The sequence below is a fragment of the Triticum dicoccoides genome, chromosome 2A (assembly GCF_002162155.2).
Source record: "Triticum dicoccoides isolate Atlit2015 ecotype Zavitan chromosome 2A, WEW_v2.0, whole genome shotgun sequence".
Classification (NCBI taxonomy): Eukaryota; Viridiplantae; Streptophyta; class Magnoliopsida; order Poales; family Poaceae; genus Triticum; species Triticum dicoccoides.
This window is the reverse complement of record NC_041382.1, coordinates 190493829-190508678: the sequence shown is the minus strand read 5'-3', so window position 1 is coordinate 190508678 and position 14850 is coordinate 190493829.

Below are 14850 nucleotides of genomic sequence, written 5' to 3'. Positions count from 1 at the left end.
TGAAAACACAAATAACACAACTATCCAGGTGGTCTCTGGAAGCATCGGTTAGTCCATTATAAAAGATATCAAGTATTTTATTTTTCTTAAGAGGATGATCAGGCAAAGCATTAAGTAATTGGAGAAGCCTTCCCCAAGCTTATGGGAGACTCTCTTCTTCAATTTGCACAAAATTATATATTTCCCTTAAGGCAGCTTGTTTCTTATGAGCGGGGAAATATTTAGTAGAGAAGTAATAAATCATATCCTGGGGACTACGCACACAACCAGGATCAAGAGAATTAAACCATATCTTAGCATCACCCTATAATGAGAACAGAACTAATTTAAGGATATAATAATAGCGAGTTTTCTCATCATTAGTGAACAGGGTGGCTATATCATTTAATTTAGTAAGATGGGCCACAACAGTTTCATATTCATAGCCATAGAAAGGATCAGATTCAACCAAAGTAATTATATCAGACTCGACAGAGAATTCATAATCCTTATCAGTAACAAAGATAGGTGAAGTAGCATAAGCGGGATCATATTTCATTCTAACATTCGGAGTTTTTTGTTTCAGCTTAGCTAATAATTTCTTAAGATCACTCCTATCATTGCAAGCAAGAAAATCTCTAGTAGTTTCTTCATCCATAACATAGCCCTCAGGCATAACAGGTAATTCATATCTAGGGGGAGAATCTTCATCATCACTTTCATCAATATTATCAGTTTCAATAATTTCATTCTCTCTAGCCCTAGCAAGTTGTTCATCAAGAAATTCACCAAGTGTCACCATAGTATCAAGCATAGAAGTAGTTTGATCATAAGTATCATGCATAGCAGAAGTGGCATCATCAATAACATGCGACATATTAGAATGAATAGCAGAAACAGGTTTAGGTGTTGCAAGCTTACTCAAAACAGAAGGTGAATCAAGTGCAGAGCTAGATGGCAGTTCCTTACATCCCCTCGTAGTTGAGGGATAGATCTTGGTTCTTGGATCTTTCAAGTTCTTCATAATGATAAGCAGATATAAATTCCAAGTGACTCAAAGAATAGAGCTATGCTCCCCGACAACAGCGCCAGAAAATAGTCTTGATAACCCACAAGTATAGGGGATCGCAACAGTTTTCAACGGTAGAGTATTCAACCCAAATTTATTGATTCGACACAAGGGGAGCCAAAGAATATTCTCAAGTATTAGCAGCTGAGTTGTCAATTCAACCACACCTGGAAACTTAATATCTGCAACAAGGTATTTAGTAGCAAAGTAATATGATAGGAGTGGTAATGATAGCAAAAAGTAATGATAGCAAAAGTAATATTTTTGGTGTTTTATAGTGATGATAACAATAGCAACGGAAAAGTAAATAAGCGAAGAACAATATATGGAAAGCTCGTAGGCATTGGATTGGTGATAGAGAATTATGTCGGATGCGGTTCATCATGTAACAGTCATAACCTAGGGTGACACAGAACTAGCTCCAATTCGTCAATGTAATGTAGGCATGCATTCCAAATATAGTCATACATGCTTATGGAAAAGAACTTGCATGACATCTTTTGTCCTACCCTCCTGTGGTAGCGGGGTCCTATTGGAAACTAAGGGATATTAAGGCCTCCTTTTAAGAGAGTACCGGACCAAAGTATTAACACATAGTGAATACATGAACTCCTCAAACTACGGTCATCACCGATAAGTATCCCGATTATTGTCACTTCGGGGTTAACGGATCATAACACATAATAGGTGACTATAGACTTGCAAGATAGGATTAAGAACTCTCATATATTGATGAAAACATAATAGGTTCAGATCAGAAATCATGGCACTCGGGCCCTAGTGACAAGCATTAAGCATAGCAAAGTCATAGCAACATCAATCTCAGAACATAGTGGATACTAGGGATCAAACCCCAACAAAACTAACTCGATTACATGATAAATCTCATCCAACCCATCACCGTCCAGCAAGCCTACGATGGAATTACTCACGCATGATGGTGAGCATCATGAAATTGGTGATGGAGGAAGGTTGATGATGACGATGGCGACGGATTCCCCTCTCCGGAGCCCCGAACGGACTCCAGATCAGCCATGTAGAGAGAGTTTAGGGCTTGGTCGCGGCTCCGTATCGTAAAACGTGATGAATCCTTCTCTCTGTTCTTTTCTCCCCGAAAGTGAATATATGGAGTCAAGGTTGAGATCGGTGGAGCGTCAGGGGGCCCACAAGGTAGGGGGCGCGTCTAGGGGGTAGGGTGCGCCCCCACCCTCGTGGACAGGGTGTCGGCCCCCTGGTGTTGATTCTTTCGCCAATATTTTTTATTTATTCCAAAACGTGTCTCTGTTGATTTTTAGGTCATTCCGAGAACTTTTATTTCTGCACAAAAATAACACCATGGCAATTTTGCTGAAAACAGCGTCAGTCCGAGTTAGTTCCATTCAAATCAGGCAAGTTAGAGTCCAAAACAAGGGCAAAAGTGTTTGGAAAAGTAGATACGATGAAGACGTACCACACAGCGCCTAGACCTTGCAAGGATGCATCACAGAAAACTTCGAATGGCTTGGATTCATTAAGAGGAGTCAAGACAGGAGTTGAGACTAGCTTCTCTTTGAGGGTGTTGAAAGCAACGTCACACTCAGGTGTCCATACATACTTGACATGCTTCTGGAGGAGGTTGGAAAGAGGCTTTGCAATCTTAGAGAAATTCTCAATGAATCTTCGACAATAGCTTGCAAGTCCATGGAAACCGCGGAGTTGCTTGACAGTCTGAGGAGGCTCCCAATTCACAATTGCAGAAACCTTCTCCGGATTAACGGTGATGCCCTTGGCGAAGATGATATGACCAAGATAAAGAAATTCATCAAGCCAAAACTCACATTTGGAAAACTTCACATAGAATTGATGCTCTCTGAGCTTGTCGAGCACCAATCTCAAATGCTTGGCATGATCCTCCTTATTCTTGGAGAAGACCAAGATATCATCGAGATACACCAGAATGAAATCATTTGTGTAGGGGTTGAAGATGAAGTTCATCATGCGAGAGAATGTTGGAGGAGCATTGACAAGGCCGAAAGACATGACGGTATATTCATAAGAACCATAGCTTGTTCTGAATGCTGTCTTGGGAATATCTTGTTCACGAATGTGAATCTGATGATAACCCATAGGGAGGTCAAGCTTGGAGAATACTTTGGCACCTTTAACTTGCTCGAATAGCTCATTGATGTTGGGAAGTGGATACTTGTTCTTAATTGTTTTCTTGTTCAATGGACGTTGGTCGACACAGAGTCGGTCCGTTCCATCCTTCTTCTGGACAAAAAGAACACCACAACCCCATGGAGATGAACTCGGTCTGATCAGACCCAGACGCTCTTGTTCATCGAGCTGTTTCTTCAATTCCTTCAACTCCTCTAGTCCAAGCTTGTATGGACGCTTGCAAATGGGTTTCGTACCAGGCTCAAGATCGATAACAAATTCAACTGGCCGGTGAGGAGGCATTCCCGGAAGCTCTTCTAGAAAGACGTCTTGGTATTCACAAACGACTGGAATCTGAGAGATTGCATCCAACTCGCCTTTCTCATTGAGAGAAAACAGTCGAATGGTTTCATCCTGAGCGGCATAGATGATCACATTCTCAGAAGAGTGTGTCAACACAACCACCTTGGTAGCACAATCAAGTTGAACCTTGTGCTTAGAAAGCCAATCCATACCGAGAATTAGATCAATATCCGAGTCACCAAGAAGAATTGGAGAAGACAAAAATTTATAGTTTTCCATCTTGATACCGACATTTGGAACCATCATGCTAGAGCTCAAACACTTAGCCAAAGAAACAACTTGCAACGCTTTAGGTAATACCTCAGTGTCAAAATTGTGCTTCGATGCAAATGGATATGACATGAAAGAATGCAATCCACCAGAATCAAATAAGACTTTTGCAGGAATATCATTAACTGGAAGATTACCCATGATCACTTGAGAAGAATCCTCTGCTTGAGCTGCATTCACCATGTTTACCCTTGCAGACTTGGGATTATGCTTGACCACTGCATTGCTGGAAGATCTCACAGGAGGAGGAGGCGGAAGGCGCCTTTGGTTGAAGCACTTGTTTGCATGGTGATCTTTCTGCTGACACTTGTTGCAAGTCACCTCTGAGAGTGGACGATGATAAGGAGCAGTTGACATTGGAGCTTGAGACTGAGACTTGTTATGATAGCCTGGGTTGGGTGGGTGGGAAGATCCATGGCCACCTTTGCTCTTCTGCTAGTAGGACCGACGAAACGGAGGAGGAGGAAGCCAGAATTTCTGTTGCTTAGCTGCCACTTGTGAGGAAGAAGAAGACTGAACTGCATCCCTTATTCTCTTCTTTGAAGCCTCACACTTGAGCTGAGCACCTTCTTGCTTGAGGGCCATGTTATAGAATTGATCGAACTCAGTCGGCTCAAGAACCACGAGAGCTAACTGCAGATCTTCTCTGAGGCCACCTCTGAATTGATAGATCATACTCTTCTCATCAGGAACGTCTTGTTTAGCGAAGCGAGCAAGTTTCTGAAACTGGATATTGTATTGGTACACAGACATGCTGCCTTGCTTGAGATCGCGGAACTCCTCACGCTTGCTCTTAGCAACACTTGTTGGAATATGATGAGCTTTGAAGTCTCGACGAAAATCCAGGTAATCACATGACCTCCTCTAGAATCTTTGTATTGTAGATACCAATCAGCAGCTTGGTCCTTGAGTTGAAACAAAGCAAACTTGACAAAGTCCTTAGGCCTGGCATTGCTACATTCGAAATGCTTGCAGATGTCCACGAGCCAATCATCAGCGTCTGTGTCCTCGACACAGTTGCTGAAAGACTTCGGCTGGATTGCAAGGAACTGGTTGAGGGTAGCGAACTGAGGTTGATTGTTGAAATTCCCTTGGTCTTGATTTCCTTGGTTGCCTTGACCTTGGTTGTGCTCTTTCAAGAGTTGCAAAAGCATCTGGGTGTTGGTGTTGGTGGCTTCCATGACAGATTGCCATGCCTCCGGAGGTGGAGGTGGTGGTGGAGGGTTCTCCTGACTCCCATCATTACAGGCCGGATTCAGACGCATTTGAGGAGCCATCCTGAAGAGGGTGACATCCCTTAGAATCTTGATAGACAGATAGACAAGCTGAATCAACGGATAGAAATTGCAACATATAGTCTTCATAATAAACCTTCGAACAAGGATGAACGAATGAATTCCGAACTTAACGTCGCACGTCCTTTAAGTTGATAAGCCACTTAGATAAAGGTTGAAGAATGAAACAACAAGGTAAGGTTGGAACAAATAAGTGGTAAGGATTACCCAATCACAAACCAAATATCTGTGGGAAGAAATACTAGAGCTACTTGAATTCACACCTATAAACTCCCGAAACTTTCTGGTTATGCAATCAGGTGTTGGGGATACAGGGGAAGCATAATATCTCACCCAAACTAACAATCCTTACATCCAGCTGTATCCATCCTTCAACACATAACCAAGAAACCTTCGGAAATCATGTACCTCAACCTTCGAAAAGCATCCGTTATACAAGTTATGGCAATAATCCCGAACTCCCGCCCCAGTACTAGGTGGCGTTGAGGTTATCTCACCAACAACTGCATAAAAGAGATTTTCGATGTCAGCGAACTCAGGTATTCCAGAACTACAACGATAAAATTGTGACGACAACACCTCGGAGCTCAACTCCCCGGGACACTGCCACAACCCCTAAATGTCAGGAGGCACCAAGAACAATGTTCTCGTCATAAGAATATCAGAACAATTCCAAGATATCCGTGTGATCCTAAAAAAATTTAGTGAAATTTGAGGAGAGGAAATTCAAAACTTCTACGTCAGGAGGCCTCACCAGAGCGACGAAGGGACTGAGGAGTAAAAAGAATCATACTCTCCGATATATATATATAATCCTAAGACTCAAAACATTTTTGTTCTGGACTCAACAACGTCAGTGATTCGATCAAGCAGGGGGCTCCTAAGTCGGGAATGGCTCTTATACCAACTTGTAACGCCCATGATGCGGCTATATCTCCCACGTGTTGAAGCACGACTTAGAGGCATAACCGCATGGTGGTTTTGTTGCAAGAGGGGTAATCTTCACAAAATCCCGTGTACTGAATAAGAAAGGGATAAAGAGTTGGCTTACAATCGCCACTTCACACAAATAACAAGTGGTAGGTAGCGCGACATAGCGATAGAGCGAACAACTAGCAAGCAAAGATAGAAGTGATATCAAGGGTATGGTCATTGATACGTCTCCAACGTATCTATAATTTTTGATTGCTCCATGCTATATTATCTACTGTTTTGGACTATATTGGGCTTTATTTTCCACTTTTATATTATTTTTGGGACTAACCTATTAACCGGAGGCCCAGCCCAGAATTGTTGTTTTTTGCCTATTTCAGTGTTTCGGAGAAACAAAATATCAAACGGAGTCCAAACGGAATAAAATCTTCAGGAACGTGATTTTCTCACCGAACGTGATCCAGGAGACTTGGACCCTACTCCAAGGAGTCAAAGAGGAGGTCACGAGGGTGGGCGCGCCCCCCTGCCTCGTGGCCCCTCGGTGCTCCACCGACGTACTCCTTCCTCCTATATATACCTACGTACCCCCAAACAATCAGAACAGGAGCCACAAAACCTAATTCCACTGCCGCAACTTTCTGTATCCATGAGATCCCATCTTGGGGCCTATTCTAGAGCTCCGCTGGAAGAGGGCCGTCATCACGGAGGGATTCTACATCATCCTAGCCCCTCTGATGAAGTGTGAGTAGTTTACCTCAGACCTTCGGGTCCATAGTTAGTAGCTAGATGGCTTCTTCTCTCTCTTTGAATCTCAATACAAAGTTCTCCCCCTCTCTTGTGGAGATCTATTCGATGTAATCTTCTTTTTGCGGTGTGTTTGTTGAGACCGATGAATTGTGGGTTTATGATCAAGTCTATCTATGAATAATATTTGAATCTTCTCTGAATTCTTTTATGTATGATTGGTTATCTTTGCAAGTCTCTTCGAATTATCCGTTTGGTTTGGCCAACTAGATTGGTAGTTCTTGCCATGGGAGAAGTGCTTAGCTTTGGGTTCGATCTTGCGGTGTCCTTTCCTAGTGACAGAAGGGGCAGCAAGGCACATATTTCATCGTTGCCATCGAGGATAACAAGATGGGGTTTATTTCATATTGCATGAATTTATCTCTCTACATCATGTCATCTTGCTTAAGGCGTTACTCTGTTTTTAACTTAACACTCTAGATGCATGCTGGATAGCGGTCGATGAGTGGAGTAATAGTAGTAGATGCAGAATCGTTTTGGTCTACTTGTCACGGACGTGATGCCTATATACATGATCATGCCTAGATATTCTCATAACTATGCTCAATTCTGTCAATTGCTCAATAGTAATTTGTTCACCCACCATAGAATACTTATGCTCTTGAGAGAAGCCACTAGTGAAACCTATGGCCCCGGGGTCTATTCTCATCATATCAATCTCCATCACTTTAATCTTGCTTTGCTTTTTTACTTTGCCTTTACTTTTTACTTTGCATCTTTATACCAAAAATACCAAAAATATTATATCTATCAGATCTCACTCTTGTAAGTGACCGTGAAGGGATTGACAACCCCTAATCACGTTGGTTGCGAGTAGCTATCGTTTTGTGCAGGTACGAGGGACTTGAGCGTGGCCTCCTACTGGATTGATACCTTGGTTCTCAAAAACTGAGGGAAATACTTACGCTACTCTGCTGCATCATCCCTTCCTCTTCGGGGAAAACCAACGCAAGCTCAAGACGTAGCAAGAAGGATTTCTGGCGCCGTTGCCGGGGAGTCTACGCAAAAAGTCAACATACCAAGTACCCATCACAATCCCTATCTCTCGCATTACATTATTTGCCATTTCCCTCTCGTTTTCCTCTTCCCCACTTCACCCTTGCCGTTTTATTCGTCGTCTCTCTCTCTCTCTATCCTCCCTCTCTATTTTCCTCTTTTTCCCGTTTGCTCTTGTTTTCTTGTGTGCTAGTTTTCTTGTTTGTCGCGATGGCTCAACCGAGATTTGGTGATCTTCACCTTAAAAGGTTAGAGGAGATCGAAACCAACGTTAGGAAGTTTATGGTTTTGCAATTTGAGCATAATAATTTCTTTAGAAACGAGCTTAAGGAACAAAAAAGTTTTATGAGTTATATGAATAAAGAGATTGATGATATGTCTAAAGAATTTGAGGGTATAAGATCCCAAATTGCTCGTCTAGAAAAGATGACTGCTGAAATTTCGGATATGCAAGCCACCTTAGTCAATAAGATGGCCGCTAAACCGAATTCCTATGAAAATCAAGATGAAGATCTAAAAGTTATTGATGTGTCCCCTATTAAATCTTTGTTTTGCAATATGAATCTTGATGAAACTAAATATGATCTTCCTTTACCTAGAAGGCATTCTAAAAATTCAGAGTATTTAGATCTTAATGATGAAATTGATGAAAGTGGGATTGAAAGAAATAAAAATCTAGATGTTGCTAAACCCACTATATTGTATTTCAAGGAATTTAACTATGAAAGTTGTTCTTTAATTGATTGTATTTCCTTGTTGCAATCCGTGCTAAATTCTCCACATGCTTATAGTCAACATAAAGCCTTCATCGAACATATTGTTGATGCCTTGATGCAATCTTATGAAGAAAAACTTGAGTTGAAAGTTTCTATCCCTAGAAAACTCTATGATGAGTGGGAACCAACTATTAAAATTAAAATTAAAGATCATGAGTTTTATGCTTTGTGTGATTTGGGTGCTAGTGTCTCTACTATTCGCAAGACTTTGTGTGATTTGCTAGATTTCCGTGATTTTGATGATTGCTCTCTAAACTTGCATCTTGCGGATTCCACTATTAAGAAACCTATGGGAAGGATTAATGATGTTATTATTGTTGCAAATAGGAATTATGTGCCCGTATATTTCATTGTTCTTATATAGATTGCAATCCTTCTTGCCATATTATTCTTGGTAGACCTTTCCTTAGAACGGTTGGTGCGATTATTGATATGAAGGAAGGGAATATTAGATTTCAATTTCCATTAAAAAATGGCATGGAACACTTCCAAGAAAGAAAATAAAATTTCCATATGAAACTATCATGAGAGCCACTTATGGAATGCCTACCAAAGATGGCAATACCTAGATCTATCCTCGCTTTTATGCCTAGCTAGGGGCGTTAAACGATAGCGCTTGTTGGGAGGCAACCCAATTTATTTTTATTCCTTGCTTTTTGCTCCTGCTTAGTAATAAATTAATTATTTAGACTCTGTTTTGGTTGTGTTTTTTGTGTTTAATTAGTGTTCATGCCAAGTAGAACCGTTGGGAAGACTTGGGGAAAGTCTTGTTGAACTTGCTGTAAAAAACAGAAACTTTAGCGCTCACGAGAACTGATGTCATTTTTATTTGAAGAGTTCTATTTAGTTAATTCTTTTTTCAGATGATTAATAGATAAATTCCTCACGTCCAGCAATTTATTTTAGAATTTTTGGGGCTCAGATATTGCGCTAGCTACAGATTACTACAGACTGTTCTGTTTTCGACAGATTCTGTTTTTGTGTGTTGTTTGCTTATTTTGATGAATCTATGGTTAGTAAAATAGTTTATAATCCATAGAGAAGTTGGCATACAGTAGGTTTAACACCAATATAAATAAATAATGAGTTAATTACATTACCTTGAAGTGGTCTTTTGTTTTCTTTCGCTAACGGAGCTCACGAGTTTTCTACTTTAAGTTTTGTGTTGTGAAGTTTTCAAGTTTTGGGTGAATTCTTTTGATGGATTATGGAACAAGGAGTGGCAAGAGCCTAAGCTTGGGGATGCCCATGGCACCCCCAAGATAATACAAGGACACCAAAAAGTCAAAGCTTGGGGATGCCCCGGAAGGCATCCCCTCTTTCGTCCACTTCCATCGGTAATTTACTTGGAGCTATATTTTTATTCACCAACATGATATGTGTTTTGCTTGGAGCGTCTTGTATTATTTGTGTCTTTGTGTCTTAGTATGCCACAATCATCCTTGCTGTACACACCTTTTGAGAGAGCCATACATGAATTAAAATTTGATAGAATACTCTATGTGCTTCACTTATATCTTTTGAGCTATGTAGTTTTGCTCTATGTGCTTCACTTATATCTTTTGAGCTAAGTAATTTTGCTCTATGTGCTTCACTTATATATTTTGAGCGTTATAATTTTGCTCTATGTGCTTCACTTATATCTTTTGAGCGTTATAATTTTGCTCTGTGTGCTTCACTTAGATCTTTTAGAGCACAGTGGTGGATTTGTTTTAAAGAAACTATTGATCTCTCATGCTTCACTTAAATTATTTTGAGAGTCTTACTAGCATGGTAATTTTCTTAATAATAATATGCTTGGTATTCAAGATTTGTGAAACTTTCTTTTGAGTGTGTTGAATACTAAGAAAAGATTGAAGCTTGATAATTGTTTTGAGATATGGCGGTGATAATATTAAAGTCATGCTAGTTGAGTAGTTGTGAATTTAAAGAATACTTGTGTTAAAGTTTGTGATTCCCGTAGCATGCACGTATGGTGAACCGTTATGTGATGAAGTCGGAGCATGATTTATTTATTGATTGTCTTCCTTATGAGTGGCGGTCGGGGACGAGCGATGGTCTTTTCCTACCAATCTATCCCCCCTAGGAGCATGCGCGTAATACTTTGCTTTGATAACTTCTAGATTTTTGCAATAAGTATATGAGTTCTTTATGACTAATGTTGAGTCCATGGATCATACTCACTCTCACCCTTCCACCTTTGCTAGCCTCTCTAATACCGCGCACCTTTCGCCGGTATCATACACCTACCATATACCTTCCTCAAAACAGCCACCATACCTACCTATTATGGCATTTCCATAGCCATTCCGAGATATATTGCCATGCAACTTTCCACCATCTAGTTCATCATGACACATTCATCATTGTCATATTGCTTAGCATGATCATGTAGTTGACATAGTATTTGTGGCAAAGCCACCATTCATAATTTTTTCATACTTGTCACTCTTGATTCATTGCATATCCCGGTACACCGCCGGAGGCCTCCATATAGAGTCATACTTTGTTTTAGAATCGAGTTGTAATCATTGAGTTGTAAATAAATAAAAGTGTGATGATCATCATTTAATAGAGCATTGTCCCAAAAAAGAAAAAAAAGGAAAGGCCAAAGAAAAAAAGAAGGCCCAATTTTTTTTTAAAAGGGGCAATGCTACTATCCTTTTACCACACTTGTGCTTCAAAGTAGCACCATGATCTTCACAGTAGAGAGTCTCTCATGTTATCACTTTCATATACTAGTGGGAATTTTACATTATAGAACTTGGCTTGTATATTCCAATGATGGGCTTCCTCAAATTACCCTAGGTCTTCGTGAGCAAGCAAGTTGGATGCACACCCACTTAGTTTCTCTTTGAGCTTTCATACATTTATAGCTCTAGTGCATCCGTTGCATGGCAATCCCTACTCACTCACATTGATATCTATTGATGGGCATCTCCATAGCCCGTTGATACGACTAGTTGATGTGAGACTATCTTCCCCTCCTTTTGGTCTTCTCCACAACCACCGTTCTATTCCACCTATAGTGCTATATCCATGGCTCGCGCTCATGTATTGCGTGAAGATTGAAAAAGTTTTGAAAAAGTTAGAGTATGAAACAATTGCTTGGCTTGTCATCGGGGTTGTGCATGATTTAAATACTTTGTGTGGTGAAGATGGAGCATAGCCAGACTATATGATTTTGTAGGGATAACTTTCTTTGGCCATGTTATTTTGAGAAGACATAATTGCTTTGTTAGTATGCTTGAAGTATTATTATTTTTATGTCAATATAAAATTTTGTCTTGAATCTTTCTAATCTGAATATTCATATCACAATTAAGAAGATGAAATTATGCCAAGTAGCACTCCGCATCAAAAATTCTCTTTTTATCATTTACCTACTCGAGGACGAGCAGGAATTAAGCTTGGGATGCCTGATACGTCTCCAACGTATCTATAATTTTTGATTGCTCCATGCTATATTATCTACTGTTTTGGACTATATTCGGCTTTATTTTCCACTTTTATATTATTTTTGGGACTAACCTATTAACCGGAGGCCCAGCCCAGAATTGATGTTTTTTGCCTATTTCAGTGTCTCGGAGAAACAGAATATCAAACGGAGTCCAAACGGAATAAAATCTTCGGGAACGTGATTTTCTCACTGAACGTGATCCAGGAGACTTGGACCCTACTCCAAGGAGTCAAAGAGGAGGTCACGAGGGTGGGGGCACCCCCCCAGGGCGCACGCCCCTGCCTCATGGGCCCCTCGGTGCTCCACCGACGTACTCCTTCCTCCTATATATACCTACATACCCCCAAACGATCAGAACAGGAGCCAAAAAACCTAATTCCACCACCACAACTTTCTGTATCCACGAGATCCCATCTTGGGCCCTGTTCCGGAGCTCCGCCGGAAGAGGGTCGTCATCACGGAGGGCTTCTACATCATCCTAGCCCCTCCGATGAAGTGTGAGTAGTTTACCTCAGACCTTCGGGTCCATAGTTAGTAGCTAGATGACTTCTTCTCTCTCTTTGAATCTCAATACAAAGTTCTCCCCCTCTCTTGTGGAGATCTATTCGATGTAATCTTCTTTTTGCGGTGTGTTTGTTGAGATCGATGAATTGTGGGTTTATGATCAAGTCTATCTATGAATAATATTTGAATCTTCTCTGAATTCTTTTTTATATGATTGGTTATCTTTGCAAGTCTCTTCGAATTATCCGTTTGGTTTGGCCACCTAGATTGGTAGTTCTTGCCATGGGAGAAGTGCTTAGCTTTGGGTTCGATCTTGTGGTGTCCTTTCCTAGTGACAGAAGGGGCAGCAAGGCATGTATTACATCTTTGCCACTGAGGATAACAAGATGGGGTTTATTTCATATTGCATGAATTTATCTCTCTACATCATGTCATCTTGCTTAAGGCGTTACTCTGTTTTTAACTTAATACTCTAGATGCATGCTCGATGGCGGTCGATGAGTGGAGTAATAGTAGTAGATGCAGAATCGTTTCGGTCTACTTGTCACGGACGTGATGCCTATACACATGATCATGCCTAGATATTCTCATAACTATGCTCAATTCTGTCAGTTGCTCAACAGTAATTTGTTCACCCACTGTAGAATACTTATGCTCTTGAGAGAAGCCACTAGTGAAACCTATGGCCCCGGGGTCTATTCTCATCATATCAATCTCCATCACTTTAATCTTGCTTTGCTTTTTTACTTTGCCTTTACTTTTTACTTTGCATCTTTATACCAAAAATACCAAAAATATTATATCTATCAGATCTCACTCTCGTAAGTGACCATGAAGGGATTGACAACCCCTAATCGCGTTGGTTGCGAGTAGCTATCATTTTGTGCAGGTACGAGGGACTTGAGCATGGCCTCCTACTAGATTGATACCTTGGTTCTAAAAAACTGAGGGAAATACTTACGCTACTCTGCTGCATCATCCCTTCCTCTTCGGGGAAAACCAACGCAAGCTCAAGACGTAGCAGTCATCTTGCCTGCAATGTTCTCAGAGTTGTCGAAAGCTTGATTCTCGTTAGCGTACTCAACATGTTCCTCGTTCACGTACTCGTCTCCCGGCTCTACCCAAAGCAAGAACACAAGCAATGGAACAACAATCAATCGCGGTGCAATGCACAAGCAACAAGATGCAATACATGGCATGATATGCAAGATATGATATGATATGCATATGGGTGCTCCAGAAGGGAAAGAATGATCAAGGTGTCAACTTGTCATAACAAGTATGCCGCTGGAAAGATGAGGTGATTTGAGTCGAAATCGATATAAGGATCACCGGAAACGGATGCACGGTTTGCAAATGACAAGCAAAACAAGGATGATGCAAATCTGTGATTAACAACATGATAGCACTTAGAATGCAACAAGAAGCTATGCTACAACACTTAAACATAGCAACAAAGTATATGGCAGTGATGTACAAGAGGTTCTTGACAAAACATGAACACTGAGCTACGGCTAAATCACACTAGAACAGGTTCAAACAAGCATGGCTAAAGTGCAAAAGTTATCAGCTTAACAGACTCGGTGAAAATACTAACATGGCATAAAACAACATCAGGAAGCAATGTTTAGAGCAAGCAAACAACATGCTACAGGAAGTTAAAATAGCAAACAAAGGCATGGCATGTTTCTACTAAATGCACTTACCAAAACTCCCTTAATGAGCATGAGCAAAAAAGGCACAGAAGATATGATGGCACCCATGTAAACATAGCAAGTTTTATAAATAGATTCAGACTTAGTAAAATTTTAAGGCATGACAAACAGATCATGATAGCAACTTTGCAAGCTTGTGGCACTCATCAAAGTGCACTAAATTACATGGAATAAATTCTAGCATGGAGTAGGCATGAAAATGAAGCTATACATGTGCCAAACAACCTCATAGCATATTTGAATTAAATCACACAAAAATGACAAAATAGCATCATGATGTAAAATGACATGTGTGCAAACTTGCTCAAATGCATAAATGGATGCCACCACTAGATTGGTGGGATTTTTCTACCCCAAAAACATATATAATATGTGGGGGTTGTTGTAGAAAAATCACCACAAAAGCTTTAAGTGATATACTGTCCTAAATGGAAATGGACAGAAAAGGCAAGTTTCCTCAACAGGAAATGTCCAGTTATGGACTTGCCTGAAATGGAATAAGGTATCTTTCCTGAAATGGAAAGCGCTGGAATAAAGAAAAATAAAAGAA